The 17,701-nt window shown below is 44.5% G+C and overlaps 1 protein-coding gene across 2 annotated transcripts in view; it reads right to left on the reverse strand.

Annotated features, from left to right (window-relative positions):
• PARP1 (poly(ADP-ribose) polymerase 1) overlaps nucleotides 1-16,474 on the reverse strand; it is a 65,304-nt gene extending 48,830 nt beyond the window's left edge. The window contains exon 1 of one of the 2 annotated variants that reach the window (XM_040611439.1): nucleotides 16,379-16,474. The gene's annotated coding sequence lies outside the window, so the exon portion shown is untranslated. Of the gene's footprint in view, nucleotides 1-14,479; nucleotides 14,569-16,378 lie in introns of those variants that run through there. The other variant, XM_040611440.1, reaches the window with a different exon arrangement.
• Between the last annotated feature and the right edge of the window lie 1,227 nt (nucleotides 16,475-17,701).

Genomic DNA, 17,701 nt, shown 5'->3' on the forward strand with positions numbered 1-17,701 from the left:
CAGTTGACACTGTGAAGCGTGAAGATTTCCATCTGTGTGTTAAAAACGGTAACCACTGCTTTTATCCAGAGGAATATCTAATCCTTTCTGGTAATCTACTAAACCATTTGCTGGCTATGCAAATCATGAAAAGAACATTTGAATACTGCTAATTGCTAAAAATAGCCTTATTTTCATCAGCAGAAGAGCTGGCAGTTCTTTCAAGTCATGTTAAAAATACTGCTTTGGTATGACTTCAGCAGAGAGCTGCCACCTGTGTGTGCTAGGAGAGTGAGCGGGTCTGCCTTGTCCCTGGACGGGATTTCCTCCAACACGTCACACTACTTGTGGGTCCCACAGCTCAGAAGCAGCTGAGCTACAAGGTCTAAAACCATGACCGCAGTAGCAACCCAGTACCTTGTGTCTGTGGTTTCTTCTTTGCAGCTCTGCACATTTCGAGTCCAGTTTAAGGGCATATCTCTGACTATTGGGTTGAAGAGAAAAAAACCATTACTTCTTATTAGGCAGGAACCTTCTGGTTCCTTTGGTGTGCAAGCCTGGTGGTCTGAAGCCACAAAATGACATGCTGACTGTTGATACCTGCTAATGAAGAACAGCAGCAAGTGTTGGAAAATGACTGTGACATACCAATGACTACCATTTTAGTGCGTGACAGTTTGGGACATTTTGCTTATAATATTATTTAATAAATATGTGGAATTTATTTGGATTTTAGAGGGTAGCCTGCTACAAAACCAATTTTCTAAACAATGCCTTCATTTCTAATCTGAAATAAAAAGATCACTGGTGTATTTTTGGGTAGAAGTGTTTTAAATGTTGGGAGGATATGATTTTCACTCAACATTAGCAGGAAGCTTTTGAAAACAGCTGGTTTCTTCTACTCAGGATGAGAGAACTCATGCAAAAAGTGCAAGTGCTGTGCTTTTAAACACAGACCCACGATGTAGCTGTGTTACAGTACTGAATCCCATTTCTGAAGTTACTCTTAAGTCAAACATTTTGTCTTAGCCCAGCTGTGCTTTGAATTTATGAATGTGGAAAGTGGAGGAAGAATGCACAGCTCACAGAATATTTAAGACAGTTCAGCCAGAATAGGACTGGAGACATAAGAGGTGCAAATATGTCTACCCACTGCAGGGGAGTGTAGATACACTGATAGCCCTTTTGCTAACCTACAACTATATCACAGTATTTTTTTGTTTCTCTTTGAATCAGCACATGCTGGGATGGAAATACAGCTTCTGCTGTGCTATGAAGAGCAGCAAATTGGGCCCAGCACCACAGGTGACCCATGTGCCAGAACTGTCCCTGGAGAGTGGGTCCTGCAAGCCCAACACGAGGAGCTGTCAGTGGAAGCATGTATGTTAACCTCAGCTGCTCGGATGTGGCAGCCAAAGAGACACACTTATCAAAATATACTAGACCCCCGAGGCTATGCTCTGTCCTGTTCAACTAGATCTAATTTTGTTTTGCTGCCTTTCAGAAGTACAGGATAGGGGCCAGCAAGGCAGCAGGGTGTAACCACCTCTGGATTCTTCCCGTGAAGCAATGGATAACAGTTGTTTCCTCCAGCATGTGCTAGTTCACAAAGGTACATGGAAAGTGCTTAGTGGGACCAGGCAAAGAGCAAAAGTTCCAGTCAGACCAACATACCTCGGTGGCCCAAAGGAACAGCGTGTCCTTTACAAATAATTATACGTATTGCTTTTTTTTTCTTCTTTTTTTTTTTATTTTCCCTTTTCCCTTTTATCCCCTAATCTGATGTTTTCTTGCCTTCATTGCTTCTTCCAGACGTATTTGTAAATAGGATATCACAATACAACATCTAACTAGAGAGTAAATCTTTAGGGGAAAAGAAAGAAAGAATTTACAAAACATATGCTACATGAATGAAGAAAGAAATTCTTCGCATTCTATCCAGTGCAAGTTCCAGCTAGGCACTCATATCCATGGGACGAATAAAGAAATCTGAAAAGATGCTGTCTTATAAATAAAGACCAGATCCAAGGTTCTGTAGGAGATGGAGGGAAAGGAAGAAAAAGGGTGGTGTTCATGAGCCTAAAATGAGAAATAAACCACACTCACTAAAGCTCATACTGGATGTGATGATATGACACACTTGCTACAAAGTCACACATTGACATTGTGCCCGAGCTTTTGGAGAAAAGGATGCACTCACAGTGCTGTGACTGTGGCCAGCTGGCATGTAGCTGCCCTCCCAGAGATCCCGCCATGAGGACCACGTGCAGTGCATGCCTTGCATGCAAGACCAGGAGGAAGAATGGCTCTGACAAAGCAGGGAGCCTTGCTGGAGAGGAATTTCTGCTAAAAAACAGGCTAAATTTGTAGAGACATCATGTTTCTAACAGCGATAGGCTAACTATATCTGCTTCTCTATAGGGCAGATGAATAGCATGTATTTCAAAGAAAGAAACCCCAACAATTGAAGGAAGTCAGAAAGCTAAGAAGCAAGTTTCCTGAGCAGTAGCAGAAGAGGTTTGGGAGCCAGGGACTGACAGCTCCCACCTGCCCCTGCACTGAGGCTGAGCTCCAGTGTCACAGTCACATCCATCCCTCTTTCACACCATGAAGGTAAGCCTGGCCTAGCAGCAGCATCTGCTTGTTTTAAGGGTTCTGGAATACTTCCAGCCCTTGTGTTGCTCCCAGCAAACCCAATACATTCTTATGTGGCAAATTTTCTCCCAAATAGCTGAAATGACGTATTGATCACCAGTTAAACCTAATGATACTCGTTGCTGCTAGCTGAATACAACAGCTACCCAACCTGGGTGCTGCAGGAATACAATATCTGTTCCTGTCTCAGGAACTGCTTATCCAGATTTAATATACAGAAACGCAAAGAGCTAAATATTAAAGCTCAAGAGAGTAATTTACACTGGAACTGTAGAGCAGGCAATATTAATTCTGCCTTCCCAGTCCTGACCTGTTGCACAGAGACTCTGCACACACTCTCTCCCTCCCCTACTGTCCCTTACATGCTCCAGCAGAGTTAACAGCCTCTCCTTATCTGGTCATAACCCAGCCATGTGGCACTGGTGCCCGTAATTTAACACTCCCATTGCTGCTACACAGATGCAAAACTTTTTATAAATGTGTTTGGCTGACCAGCTTCCTTAGCCCCCTTTAGCCAAGATTACAGGAACATCTATGGTGTTTTGGGGCTGAATAAAACTCTCCCTGGTCCAGTTTGGGGCTGTGGTCCCCTGTGCTTCATAAGGCTGCTGATGGAGCCCAAGAAAAGTGTCCCAGCATTGACATGTGTTTTAGGGGGCAGATGGATCAGCTTCCTTGACCCACTAAAATAACAGACGTGCATCATGCACATACAGATGTTAAGCATCACTCAGTGTTTCCTCCCAGATGGGACCTGGTTTTTTCATATTGCCTAATTCTTTCTCCCTAAAAATACCCACCCTTTACAAGCCCATCCCACCTGCTGCAGGCTACCAGGCCCTGGTGCAATACGGCAGTGTGCAGCACCAGCAGAGCTCTGGTCCTGCCACCCTTTAGAACTCCAGCACTGCCTCACTCTGCACACCTAGGAGAGCTCTCTGAAGGTCAGGGGTTTTATTTTGCTTGCTGAATAGCATACTGTACCCTCACAAGGGAGTCTCATTAGTTAATTGAAAGAAATTTGATTATTAGAGAAGATTCCATTAATAAATTAGCAAGTTCCATCAAGGGATCTCAAAACATTTCTCCAGCATAAACTTCATTTCATATCAGCTGCTTTTTGCCTTGCCCACTCAGTAGGATCTCTTTTGCAAAGAAGAAAACCAAAGCCAGCTGCAGAAGTCAGGACCCCCAACTCTCAGTCCCTTGATCCAACTTCTGGTTGAACTTTCTTCTGGTGACAAATCAATTGCATATGCGCTATATGAGATGACAATGTTATGTAAGTACAAAGTAGTAGGATTATGGGTGTGGGGGAGAAAGATCTCCTGGGGAGAGGGGACATTTTGCATCAATCACTCCCTCCCCCACAGCCACCCACCGACTGCAGGGATTTTTCAAAGCACTAAAGATTATACAGTTTGGTACGTTTTAATCAGTTTCTTACCCCATAGAATTATGGTAGAAACATTGCTTAAAAGAAAGTAGACACACAACAATTAGGGGCTGTGTAACCTGCAAAGGAGCTACACATGTGACAGCATGTACACTTCAGACACCACGGAAGAGACCATAGCTACTGCCTGATGCCTCATATGACACCACTGGACAATAACTGTGCCAAGTACTAGGACTGCAATTAAAAAGTGACAGCAAATTTCAGTGCAAAGTAGAGCAGAGAAGCCTGGGAAAGGGCTGTGGCAACAGGAGATGAGATACCAGAATACACATCTTGCCAGAGGTAGTGAGGAAAACCAGATTCTGTTCAAGAAGGAAGAGTGTAGGTTGGAAGCGGGCTAGAGGATTGATGCTCTGATCCTAGTTTGGCACTCTAGAAAAAAATCCTTTGTGCTAGAAGTCAAAGTTGTGAGCCACATCTTCCTCAAAATAACAGTGAAGATCTCTGTCCCTGTCCTCATTTTTCTTTCAAACCTTCAAATATTTTTCCTGTCCTGGGCCACAGACATGGAGAGGAAAGGAAGGTACTGAGGCAGCTCTCTGGGCCAAAGGCATCAGAGGAGGAAGGGAACAGCACCCTGGGCCTGCTAACATCATGGCAGCTACGGCCCAATGTGGCAGCCTTTGGGCTGCTGCTTATCTCTGCTTATGTTAGAGTTGTGCCTGAAGGCCTCATCCCTAGAGGGGAGAATACCAGTAGTGTGGAAGAGGGCAAACATGCCAAAATAAGAGAGGGAAGTCTCGTCTGCAACATGCGGCAGTAATCCCTTCTGGGCCATAAATCTATCATCTCTAATTTTAACAAACTGCCTGAATCTGACAGTCATGGAATATAGTATCATCAAGGCTACCTGTTGAACCACAAAAAAAGTGTTTTATTTCTCCTGTTCATTGAACAGCCCTAAGAATAAAAGAAACACCTAACAGGCATCCAGACTCTGCATCCTGTCTCAGATCACCTGAGCCTGGCGACTTTCTGCAGCCTACTCTCTGCTTAGCCCAGCAGGATGCACAGCTGTTGCTTAGGGATACTACAGGTTATAAATCTGCAGAAGTTCACTCCCTGCTGTCTAGAGGTACACATTATTTCTCTGTGAAACCCATTCCCTACAAGCTTCATCAAATGCATCTTAGTTCTAGTACTGTGCGATTCAGTTGATTACAGCTCTGTGTTCATTTTAACCCCTGCTTCCACGCTGGCCTAGGAGAAATGCTGGTACAACGCCTATGGAGGGCTCGTGCCAGCTGGAGGATGTGCTCCCTGAACGGCAGCTGCAGTCAGTGCTGCAGGGCCAGATAATTGTTGTGAACAGGGATGCCTGTGGGCAGAGCGAGCCAAGTGCCTGTAGGGTGACCCGCCACGGAAAAGACTGCTGGGGAAAGATGCTTTGGAGGACCCGTTCTTGGTGTAAGGTCCTCTGTGTGGATTTGTCCCGTCTAAGACATTCGGCTGAGGCATTTATGGTGAAGACTAATATCACTAGGCTCCTCATCTTGTCTGTAGAAAGGCTCAGCCTACCCTTGAGAGCTATCTTGTCCATGTGAGATCACCTCAGGGTGCCTCACAATACTGCTTGCTCCCCTGAGCTGCCGTAGCACGGCTGCTTTATGCCTATATCCTCTATGGGCAGTGGTGTGGGTGGCAAAGGAGGGATCTCACCCTAGCAAACTGACTTTTCTGCTAGGTTTTCCTCCCACCTTCCGTGCTTCATAAAGAAGTAGCCAGAGTGGGCTTAGATAGCTACACTGTTAAATCCTATTGATATATTCCTGCTTATGCTAGTGTGAGTCAAGCAAGGCAGAAAGTTCATCTCGTGGAAGCTAATCTTGAGTACCTATTTCTGTTACTTTATGAATTTTAAAAGTTTGAGTTTTTTTCAGGGGCAGTGCTTATTCTTGTGAAAAATCATTATCTGCCATACATATCTGCACAGTGACAGCACTGTGCAGCTGGAAGGAAGCAAACACAACAGCAAGGCAAGCCCTTTCACAGGCTGCACGTGAAAGAGCAAAGAGCATGGGATAAATATGGGTTTAGTGCCATTCCTCCAGTGATGCCGACAGGGACATCCTGGCATCCTGTGATATAGCTGCTCCTGCACAGCTTTTCACCCCTCTCCCTCCATTTGGGCACAGCAGCTTCAGCTCACAAGGCACATGCAAAGTCGTCGTTACTGCTGACCAGCAATCCAAACACATGGACAGCACATAACGTACCTCAGTCTCTGCCCATGTCCCCAGGAGCCAGAATGAGATTTGTGTAACTCTGTCTACTCTCACGCTGTGCCTCAGTCTGAGTCACGGGGCCGAGTCAACGCTGCAAACTTGGCTGCAGATCTGCAGCAAGCACTAACCTTTTGCCAGGGGCTGGCCCCAACAGAAGCCCAGCAAAAGACCAAGCTGCCAGCACCTCATCCCCTGTGACAAATACGCTATGAGGGGAGGAAGCAGACTCAGTGACAAGCTTAGCCCATCTGCTCCTAGCACTCTGGTGCTGCAAAGTTAGGAAAACATCCTCTCAGCCCCTGCCAACAGCACATAGCAAAGGGGGGATAGCAAGGGATTGAATGCAGGCACTTAGCCTCCAGCCCCACTGACCAGAGAGGGGAGGCTTCCTGACCCACCAGAAGAGAAAAGGAATCAGGCAAACAGTGGCATCCGGAGCGAACACAAGCACTCTGGCATCAAAAAGCTTCCCAGGTTCCACCCCAGGTTCCTCTGCCAGTACAAACACCAGTGTAAGAGTGAAGCACAGACTTCAGGACTCAGCATGGCAGGGTTCCTGGCATGAGAGTGGCTGGCGAGCAGTAGGCCAGAGCAGCTGGCTGAAAGGAGTGGGTGCTGCAAGCCAGTGGGCTAGCCCCAGCACATGCCTGTCATGTAAAGAAGTGGGGATACAGGGGAGCTCCTCTCTGTGCTGTACCTCCATGTTGTTAATGGGTCAGGAAACATCTCCCAAGGACCACTCAGCAGTTCTCCCAAGCAGCAAGGCCCTGCCGGCTCCTGGCACAGGTAACTAGTGACCCATTAGCCATGCACATGCTGGAGATGGTGAGAGAAGCAAAGGTCCAAATGCCCTGTTTCTCTCAGAAGCAGGAAAGAGAACATAAAAATGATGCAGACAAACCTCTCAGCCCATGCTAAGCTGGACCAAAAAGCCAGGACAGCGAGGAGGCAGCAGTCCTGGGCAAGACAGTGGCCCCTGAGGCAGCTCCTTGCTGTCATCCCTAGGGTTAGACACAGGCCCTGATAATGCATACCATGAAATGCTGTCCAGTATTGGTCCTGCGGTCTTATGGCCTTGCCAGTTTGGAAACTCAACTCCTATCCCCTCTCTCAGCCACCACAGAGCAGCAAAGCTCAGCACTCCTCTCAGCAGATCAACATTTCTGCCTGGAACCCCCTCACCCTGCAAGTGATGCAAGTGTTTGAGCTGTTATGAATGGACATTGAAAATATGCCAAGAAAATCTCCTGGTCCAGATTTTGCATGCCCTTTTGTTGAATAACTCCAAAAAGCCTTCTGAGAAACCTGCAGCTGTTGGAATGATGAAATATCGGTGTGTGTTCTGGGGTTTTTTGGGTTTTTTTTAGCAATTGCTTGCTTTTAGTAAATGGAAGAGTAATCTAGAAAATGCTTGACCACTAGGCACATCCTTCCTTAGCATATTGGTTTACATCGCACAGAAAGCTAGCTTCATAATTCAGTTAATATCAAATGTGTGACATCTTGCAGCCTCTGTACAGCTACCAGCAAATGGGCAAAAGCAAGTCTAATTTATCCATTGATTGTAGGTAGCATGAAGGGGAAAGTTGCCTTCACTGTAAGACAGAGGAGGCTGCAAGTCAGACATCTAGAAAATATATTGACATTTCTTCATATATTGAAAAGGTCCAGGTTGTAAGACCTTTTATGTTTGGGTTTGTAAAAAAAAAAAAGTACAAAGAAACATATAACTTGGAAAAGGACATTTAAAAGTTGAACAAAACTTGAGAGATACTAGGAATAGCCAAAAAAATCTTGCACCTTAAATCAGATTCTGATTAGAACAGGGTGAAAGTTGACATGAAGCTTAAACGTATGGGCTCTCAGATGCCCGTGGCTCACCACCACTCCTACAGTAATCAATGTCTTCTTGATAAGGACAGCCCACAGGGTATTACCTCATTTATTCCAAACTGGCCACTGGATCAGAAGTAAGTCCTGGAATACTTTAATTTGCATTGTTTACCCTCTGTGCTCAGTTCTGTCAGCAGGCCTTGCTCTCTGCCTTGTCTGCACTTGGCTTTTATTTTCTTTCTCCTCCCAGACTAGTGGGAGCCTGGGCAGAAACAAGCCTCTGGGGCCACAGAGTTTAGAATATAGAGCTGTTTCTGCTCTTGGTAAAAATCAGCACACAGAAAGCAGCTGTAGGATGGTCTGTTTTTAGGCTATATCAAGGTACAATCTCTGCAGGATGGGGAAGAGTTTGTTCCGGGAAAACACCTGAATTTGCATCTGAAGCCCTCTGGGCAGGCTCTAATGAGGACAGGGTTCAAGCATTTCAGGAGAACTTCTGAATGGTGTTACCCTTCGCTAACTATAGGTCAGCAGCATCATTTCAGCTTGCTGCCCAGCTAAGCTATTGAGTCCTCCCAGATTGGGAAGCTGAAAGGGGGAAGGCTGTGGAAAAAAAGGACAGAAGACAACCCTCTTAATCCTAGTCCTCCTGCAGTGAAGCTGCTCTTATGAGACACATTTTTGCATTAACTGCCTCTGTATGCCTCACTTGCTTTTTCCTCCAGTTTCCACCAGTCCTGACTGTTGTTCTACTTGGGGATGCCCTCCTTTACCCTCACCAGAGAACTAATTCAGTGCATATTTCTGAAAAGAGACACCTCCACCTAGGACTCCCTGTTGAACCCCATCCCCATCCCTCACGCCCAGCAGCACCTCCAATGCTTGCTACCTAGCAGCTGTGGCTACCTCCTCAAAGCCATCACAGCCTCTTGCTCTTGTCCACTGCCCCAGATCCACTCAGGTGATTTAAATCTCATAAGCAAGACTCCATGTGACTCTTAACAGATTGTGGTAACTAAAAAAAAAATTTACAAAAAAACCCAAACAGAAAAAGCCCAAACCAACAAAACAAAACAAAACCCTTTCTCAGGCCTTTTTGTTTTGTTTGGGTTTTTTTTAGGGTCTCTTACAGGGCAGCCTCAGGCTGAAGCTTTGTCAATGTGGCTATTTCCCTTCATTAGCTGACAAAATGGCCCAAACTTCACTGTACCTGAAAAGGCCTGCCCTAGTAAGTTATTTTCCATCACTTGTCAGCAGGCAGTGACAGATCTTCCCCACAGGGCTTCTCTCCATCCCTCACAGCTGCCAGCTGCTCTTTTTCCTGGATGAGCAGGGAAAACAGGGCTAGAACTGCCTTTGCTGTGGCTCAGAGCTCAAAAGTGGCATCACTGGAAAAGCTAGAAATCTGCCAATTGAAGTGTTTCTGGACACAGGGATTTTACTGTAATGCTGTAATCAAGGTTAGTGTACCCTAATCTACCAGGAGGGAAAAAAAAGCCCTTTCCCTTCCACCCTTGCACTCCCCAGGTAAATCAGTATTTGTCATTTGTTGTAGCTCCTGCCAAAGGCCCAAGCCCCAACTTTCTTTACAGTGAGTTTGGAAGGTATTCCTGGCACTGTACACGTGGAGATGGTCATCTGTGCTGAGTGAAAAGACATTTGCTGTCTCTGATGGATTACTCCCCCAGAGACAGCAGCAATAGCACTCTTCCCTAATCGTTAAAGCAGCCATTGCAATACCAGCTGGCTTTCCCAGGCGCAAGTCAGCCACGTAGCTCTGCTCCCTACACCCTCTGCAAATGACTGAGCAAAGAAAACAATTTCATATGGCTGGTCCCCAGAGACTGACAAATCTGCACCTTCGTGCCATCACACAGCAGGAGGGAGCTGGAAGTTATAAACATGTAGGTGGTTTGTACCCATGAGCAAGAGAGAATAGGAAAGCCAGTCTGCCCCTAGAGTGATTAATCCTGCAATTTAACCAGCATTTGCTTCATCCTAAACAGGAATGAGTTTTCTTTAATTAACATTGATTTCCATTAAAGCTGCTGGCCCAGATTAAAACCGAGAGCTCATTCTCCAGCTCCCTTGTCTCTGTGGAAGGAACAAGGTGGCACTTCTGTGCCACTATGAAGGACAGAAGAGGCCTCCCACTCTGCAAAGGGCTGACACATGCCTCCTTGAGGAGGGGCTGCACAAACAGTTTGTGCTGAATTTTAGGTGCTCAGCCAACTCAAGACCTTCTGAAAGCTTGACAGCAACTACTAAAATCTCCCCAGGCAGCTCAGCTTTGACAATCACAAAACTGCCAGGTCTTGCACTCTGGATTCAGTTTAGTGTTTTTATAGTGCCCTCTCATGACAGCAATGCAGGTGCAACAAAGTACAGCTGCATCAGGTGAAGTGCTTTCACCTAGGCTTCTTTGGTCCCAAATCCTGTAACTGCTCTGGGCTGAGCAAACTGGTCACAGGGGCTCATATCATATCAGGAGTGTCCATAAAACAGAAATGAATCGGAAGTGAGCAGAGAGAGATTCAGAGAAATTGAAAAGATGGAAGGGTGTGCATGGGGAAAATGCAATAGGTAAAGACCGACGCACATTCAGTTAATAGTCACACTCCTAGTAAAGTAAATGGGAATGAATCTGGGCCATTGCATATCTTGACATATGATCTTGCAAAAGAAAAGGAGAACAAAGTTTGAATTGCAAAAAAGCCCCGAACAATAAAAAACACTAAACCAGCATTTGGTCACACTTTGGACACTTGATGGAAATACTTCCTTTTGAATTATCAAAACAGAAGAACAGAACAGCAAGAAATAATCACAATATGAAATGAGACTGAAGATTAAACCAGCGTGATTGAGAGGCAACGCTACCAGCTGGCCAAGTCAAATGGCTACAGAACATGTACCCTAGCTAACAGTAACAGAGCTTAGCCAAATGTTGCAGGTGGAAGACTTGTAAGTGCAGAACGTCTTGCTTTATTAGAAATTGGGTCTTTACAAAGTATGAGAAAAAGAAAGCACAAACTTTCCTTCTAACTTTTTTCTTTTCCTTTTCTCTTGCAATTATAACAGAAAAGTTACTTGATTTCCACATGCATTGCCAGAAATGAAATCAGTAACACACGCAGGAGTATAATAATGAAAAAAGACTAGAAGGCACTATGCGCACAGTGTCTTATTGCTGAGGAACAAGTACTGCTTATAATGATGCATCCTGACTGTCTCCCCTTTGTAAGGCCATATGCTCAGTGGCCTCCAACCTGGAAACATTTTCCTTGAAGCAGATTTAAGATTTCCATGTCAAATGCCTACCTCTGCGTCAAGTTATGGTTCAGACAAAGAAATAAGGTGGTGTCTGAATAAAGGGGTTGAATTATGCTGTGGGCATAAACTCCCCTAAATAAGATGCATAGGAAATAACCAACCACACAAAGAGGAGCCTGAGGAAGAAAAGGCCAGCCACATGAGACTTCACTCAGCTCCAGCATTTCTTCTGGGGTGAAAGAACACACAGCATCACTTTGAATATAGCGACAACATTAATCGCAGTTGCTGTTATACTGCTGTGTCTCTCTGATCTGCCTCTCTGTCTTAGCCACCTTAAAAGTCTCACCTTTCAGATTATCAGCTCTCTGCAGCATGTTTGTGCAGTGCCTCAGACAGCAGGGCTTGACCTGCTAGACTTCAGAGTGCTATCACAAAATAAATGTTTAAAAATAATGGTAGCTATTATGCTGCAGGCTTTTTTCAGCTAACCCCCAAGCAGACAGAGACTTAGGTATGATCCTACAGTTGTACTGTGCATGTGTGAAGCAGCTGCTTGGCTGCACATCTTTATTTACAGGTAATCATTCACCTCCTGATCTTCTTAACATTTGAGTTGGAGTTTTAGATGTCTCGTCTTCCAAACGACTGGGGAGGCAGAAGCCCCTGCTGCACAGTGGCAGACTCCACCTTTGCTTTACCATATGTATCAGCATCATGGTTCATAAGATGAGTATCTTTAGGGCAGCAAATTAACCTGAGATCTTTCTCGCCTTCCATTTAGCTGAAGTATATCTAACAAACTAGTACCTGAGTGGAGAAGCATTGAATTCAACATAGAAGGAAATCAGCAGGAATAAATATGAGAAAGCCTTTGTATTTTTCACAAAATAATGGAAATCCTAACACACACACAAATAATCAATCTTTCCTTCAGGAGCCTGTTGCTGAAGTGGCTTTTCTGTCACTTCCTCCTAACAAACATCATAGGTTATGTTCCAGTGTAATACAGAGAATAATAAAGGTCTTTTAAAGCTTTGTGTAATTAAGGGAGATGAAAGAAAGGGAAGCTGTATCTTGATATGTCTCAGGCAATTGTCTGTCACTGATTAACTTAGTCTCTGCACTCCTGTGACTTTTAATTCCCTTATCCTCACAACTTCTCTGCAAAGGCAGACAGCATTGCTATCCCAAATCCCAGGGCCCCCAAGGAGCCACAGCACAGAGAGACAAGGGGCTCTGCACTGCCGCAGCTGAGCTGTGTGCCCCTTCCCTCGGCACCGAGATCTTGCCCCTCTCATGGGGTCAGTGCCGGTGACTGCGTTTGGCCTGGCAGCCTTAGCACACCCTCACAGCACTGGTGTCCCGCTGCATGGGGCCAAAAGCTGGTGGGAGAGGTATCGGTGGTCCCTGACACCAACCCTGGCACCAAGGCTGGCATTTGCAGCAGTGGGGCTGCAGAGGCAGGCTTGCAACACGCAAGTTCCCACGGCCAGAGCTGGGCTCTCCCAGCCCAGCCCCATCAGCACCTCACTGACCTGAGCAGGCTCTGCCCATCTGGAGTCAGCAGGACACAACAGCCCCAGTACTTCTGTGGCTATGGGCCTACGCAGCCTGGCTCAGTGACACAAGGAATCGGGGACTTGAACACTAGCCTCTCAAAGGAGAGACAAACGCGCTTGTGAATGCCTGGCTAGCTCTCTCTTTGCATTTTGCTATCCGATCCTCACCAGGTTAAAGTTACAGCAAAGTAGTACTTGGAACTAAAACAAAACAATAAATCTGCTCATCACTGTAAAGAAAGAACACAGCACAATCCATTCTGCACTCCCCTGTAACAGCTCTAACAGCTCAGTGTTCAGCCCTGCTCCTCTTCAAGTCAGTGAAAGGCAATGAATTTACATTGGCAGGCTTAATCAAGACAGGCCCAAGATCAGGGTCAGAAGTGAATCCAAATACAGAATTTCAGGCCTGCTTCAGTTCGTTTGAACTGGCTGATCTATTTCAGTGTTTTTGAAAGAGTTGGTCCTCTTGGTGCCAGTAGGAAAGGAAATAGCTTCAAAACATTTCCTCTCTTTATGTAAATAAGGTGCAGCTGCAGCAGCTGCTGGAAGCAGCATGATTGCAACTCTGTTTTATTTCAGTCCATGTAATACATATCCCTGTTGGTTATTTAGGGTATATATAGTGCTATACGCGCTTGGCAGACTAAGAGAAGAATCTATGATTATTAGTCCCTAGATATATGCTTAGTTTAGTGTTGAGTCATTTGCTCAAATGCATTACCGGAGTATTTGCTTGGATGAAGGTGTGAATTTAGTATGGCTTCATTCATTCTCCATTCACTTACCAGTATTCTAGAAAATGAAATTCTTGATATATGTTTGCCCAGACACAGTACCCCTTAAATTAACTCATCCAAACAAATCCAGACCCAGGACAAATAACTAAATTCCATGATCCATGAGGGTAACCAAAATGGAACAGAGTTACCCTAAGATCACCATGTTCCATCAGCTTCGTCCCCTCCAAAGTTCAATCTGAGAGCTGACAAACCACCTGGAGATCAAGAATCACACTAGAAGAATAGCCACACACACACACAAATAATTCTTTACTCCCTCCATGATTTTCCTCAAGAGGACCACTTATTCAATTTGTGGAAAAGAAAGCAGAAATTGCCAGTTAAACTAGTAATTTTAAACCAAGCAGTCATCTTATTAATGACATAATTCATATCAGAATCAGCATAGCAGACAAGAAGAAATTGGTAGGCTTATGTAGAAGGCAAGATTTGCCTTAATAAGAAGTCAACTGTATAACCACACTAAACTACATACTGAAATCTTTCCTGATTTGTACAGCTTTCACTTATACTTTCCAGAAGTTAATAACTTTTTCTGGAAACGTATGTGACAATTGCATTCAAGCACAGTTCATATTTTTTTTAGTTACATATCCAATTAAAGAAAAAACAAACCAAAAAGTAAATGGATGCCTCATTTCACTTGCCCACAGAGCACCTATGAAGACAGGTGAACATTTCCATACTTACATGCTGTGAGAACTCCTTTTTCTTTTCCAAGCTTGTCATTATAATGATTCAAGAGGCTCAGACTCACTTCATCAAAGTCACCCCATAGATCTCAGAAGACAAGAGCTGCAGTGACTGCTGCTTCAAGCTGGTGGTCTATCAGCAGAATAACTGAAGTCCCATTTCCAGTCACGCATGCTAGTTAGTTAATTAAGCTCTGCTCTTTCCCCAGGATTACGCAGTTCATTCAGAAAAGGCCATTTTGCTAGTGGTAAGCACACACAAGTAATCTCAGTTCCACAGCACTGTTTCTTCCCTACCCCCAGGAAAAGGTCAGGGTAGGAAATACAAGAAAACTATTCCCAGCACGTTGCAGCTGCTGGGTCACTAAGCTCCATAGCCCACACTAACTTCTCCTGTGATAAATAATTGTTTGGGCATGTCACTACAACAATGATCTACACTTAAGGCATAGCTTACTACAGAAATTATTTACTCTTTGACAATCGCCTTGTTATTATTGAAATTAAATTGTTCCTACCCTACAAACACAGTGGTAGTTGAAGACTTTCTGTTAACATTTCTGTAGGCAATCTCAGCATAACAGAAGGACATTAATTTGAGCATTGCAGGTTTCCATCAAAGACTTTAGTCTCCTGAAAATGGATTTTTCAGAACATATTTCCAGCACAGCTCTCTAACCAGAGGGTTGCTAGGGGAAGTAAAAAGAACTTTGCAGGTAAGGCAAACAGGACCTGACAATCACTTCTGTTAGAGCGAAGTATTTTCAAATTTGAGTCAAATCAAGTATTTTTGATTAGATAAAGGAATTACAAAAAAGAAAAAAAGGAGTCTCAAGAGGACTTAGCACAGCCAGGACCCAAAATCACAGCCTATCTTACAATTGGCCACAGGTCAGAGCTGGACCTGCTCCACTCCTTTCCCATGTCTGCTCTACCACTTGCCTGCTGCCACTGCAAACCAGATCCCAAAGCTCAGCCAGTGAAAATCTGTTCCTTCTCTTCTGTGGAGCTCAAATCTCTACCAGCTTTGCTACCTGAATTTAATTTCCCTGGGGCTAGATAAATACCAGAGCTGGTATTAGGAAAGTCACAAGACTACATAGGGGCTGGGGGAAGAACACCCCCTTCCCTAGCTGGCAGCTGTTAAATCACTGTCTGATGAGAAACTGCACCCTGAAGTGCCATTCACATTTCCACCCTTTCCTCCCAGCTAGGGCCCTACTCAAATAGCTTAGCCAGGAATTGGGCTCAGCTGACTCTAAGCACCTTCGCAGTAGAAAAAAGCCAGCTGCTTGTACAGGTCTTTAATGATGTTCTTTCAAGTCCATCTGCTTAAGTGCCTTATTTAGATAGCCCTAACCATGAAATTATGCCCATGTACCTGATAATAACCTTTTTTTGTTGTTAGTTTAAGATGAAGAGGCTACTTGTGCATTGATATTCCTTAATATGATGATGGCCAGATTCTAGTGTCTGAAAGAAATAATACAGCAGTTCCCCAGCAAGCTCTCTAGCAGGAGCAGTCAACCTACCCCAGCTACCTGCCAGACTTCTCACCCAGCCACCAGATATATGTCACTTATTTGAGGGACATCTTCACATGCAGGGAATATCCATAGCCTATCAGCAGATTACACTGGATGATGACATTGTAATGAGCATGTAGCTGGAGTCTGCAACAAGATGTGAACAGGAGCCCAGAGCTGCCTGGCTCCCTCTCTTCTCAGGGAAGAAGAATTTCCCAGCAATGTCTGGGCATGCACAGTCTCTGTGGTGGTCATGGGGTGCATAAGAGGCACACTTCAACTGCCTGAGTCTTGCTGCAGAGCTGCTCTGGTAGGGACTTTTCTATCTGTTTTACCTGCTTGAGAATTTTGAGTAACAAAGTATACCTAACCTCTTCCAGATGCACAAAGGACATCAAGACTCCAGGGGTCACAGCCTCTCCTCTGCTGCTTTCTAAATGTACGATCTCTTCCTTTGCAGTCTGATGGAGCTCTGTAAAACAGAGAAACAGATGCTATGCTTCTGTATCACAGGAATGCTAGCTATTGAGATTAACTAATATTTATGAGGTGCTTTGAAACTAGGTGTGATGTATGTGTAAGTCTGATTATTTTAATAGACTTTCACATAGTACTAACATTGCCATTTACTAACGTTATTTTTCCTAGGCTATTTTCAGCAGCATTTTCAATATGTAACTTGGATTTATTCTCCCTTTGCCTATTTAAATTGTACCCACTGAAAAGGCAGAGGGCTCAATATGAAATCTGAATATTACCAGTGTATTTTATCCGAGGTGGCAGATTTGACACCTGTGAATTAGTACAGTGCTTTGTAATACAGTCTACTAGCAAGGGCTGTGATCTTGTCAGATCTCATAAACTAAACAAAGTCGATACTTGCATGGAAATCTTAGAAGAACACCCACATGCTATGTGAGGTATTATTTCACCTTCTGAATCATCTCTCATACCCCTGAGTCATTTCTAATGCAGGAGTTCAGCTAGGTGTTTGGGGTTCTTTGCTGATAGCTATTATAGTTACTACAGTTATTATGATTCAAAATATGTGCAGAGGGACTACTTACCACTGTGGTCATTAAAGAGCTCAGAATTATTACCCCACAAGAACAAAACTATGCATATAGGTATTTTGCACAGGTAGAAGGCTGTACTTTATCTTAGGAAATCCTGCCAGCAATTTCATTTGGATTCAGTATTTTTATCCTTTTTTTTTTTTCTGCCTGGAACAATAACAAACTGCTACAGGTTTTATTTCTCCCAGACACCTGTGAATAATGGCTGTTACAAGAGAATAAAATGCTGAACATCCAGCAGACTCCTACAGTTCCTAGAGAATGTGGAGGGGAGCTGCAGGACATACCTCTGAATTTGGCCCAAAAGATTCTGAGTTTTGGACACAGCTGAGTGCTACTCACATAACACTAAGCATCTTCTCCTCCTCCTGAGTGCATTAAGATCAGAAGAATGTGCTCTCAGAAATACACACTTGCATACCTAAATGGGTGCTGATGCCTGCAGTGCTTGGGCACTCTGCACACGCTCCTGGTATTTCCTGGGTTTGAAGGCCTGGTCGATTCTGAGAGTGGGCTGAGTCCTTGGGAGCCCTTGCTGTTATCACAGAAGTGGGCCTGAGGTGACAAATTTCAGCATGTGTAATTTCATGTCTGGATCTCAACACCCCCATGAAACAC

This window comes from Falco naumanni, chromosome 12, assembly GCF_017639655.2.
Source record: "Falco naumanni isolate bFalNau1 chromosome 12, bFalNau1.pat, whole genome shotgun sequence".
Taxonomy (NCBI): Eukaryota; Metazoa; Chordata; class Aves; order Falconiformes; family Falconidae; genus Falco; species Falco naumanni.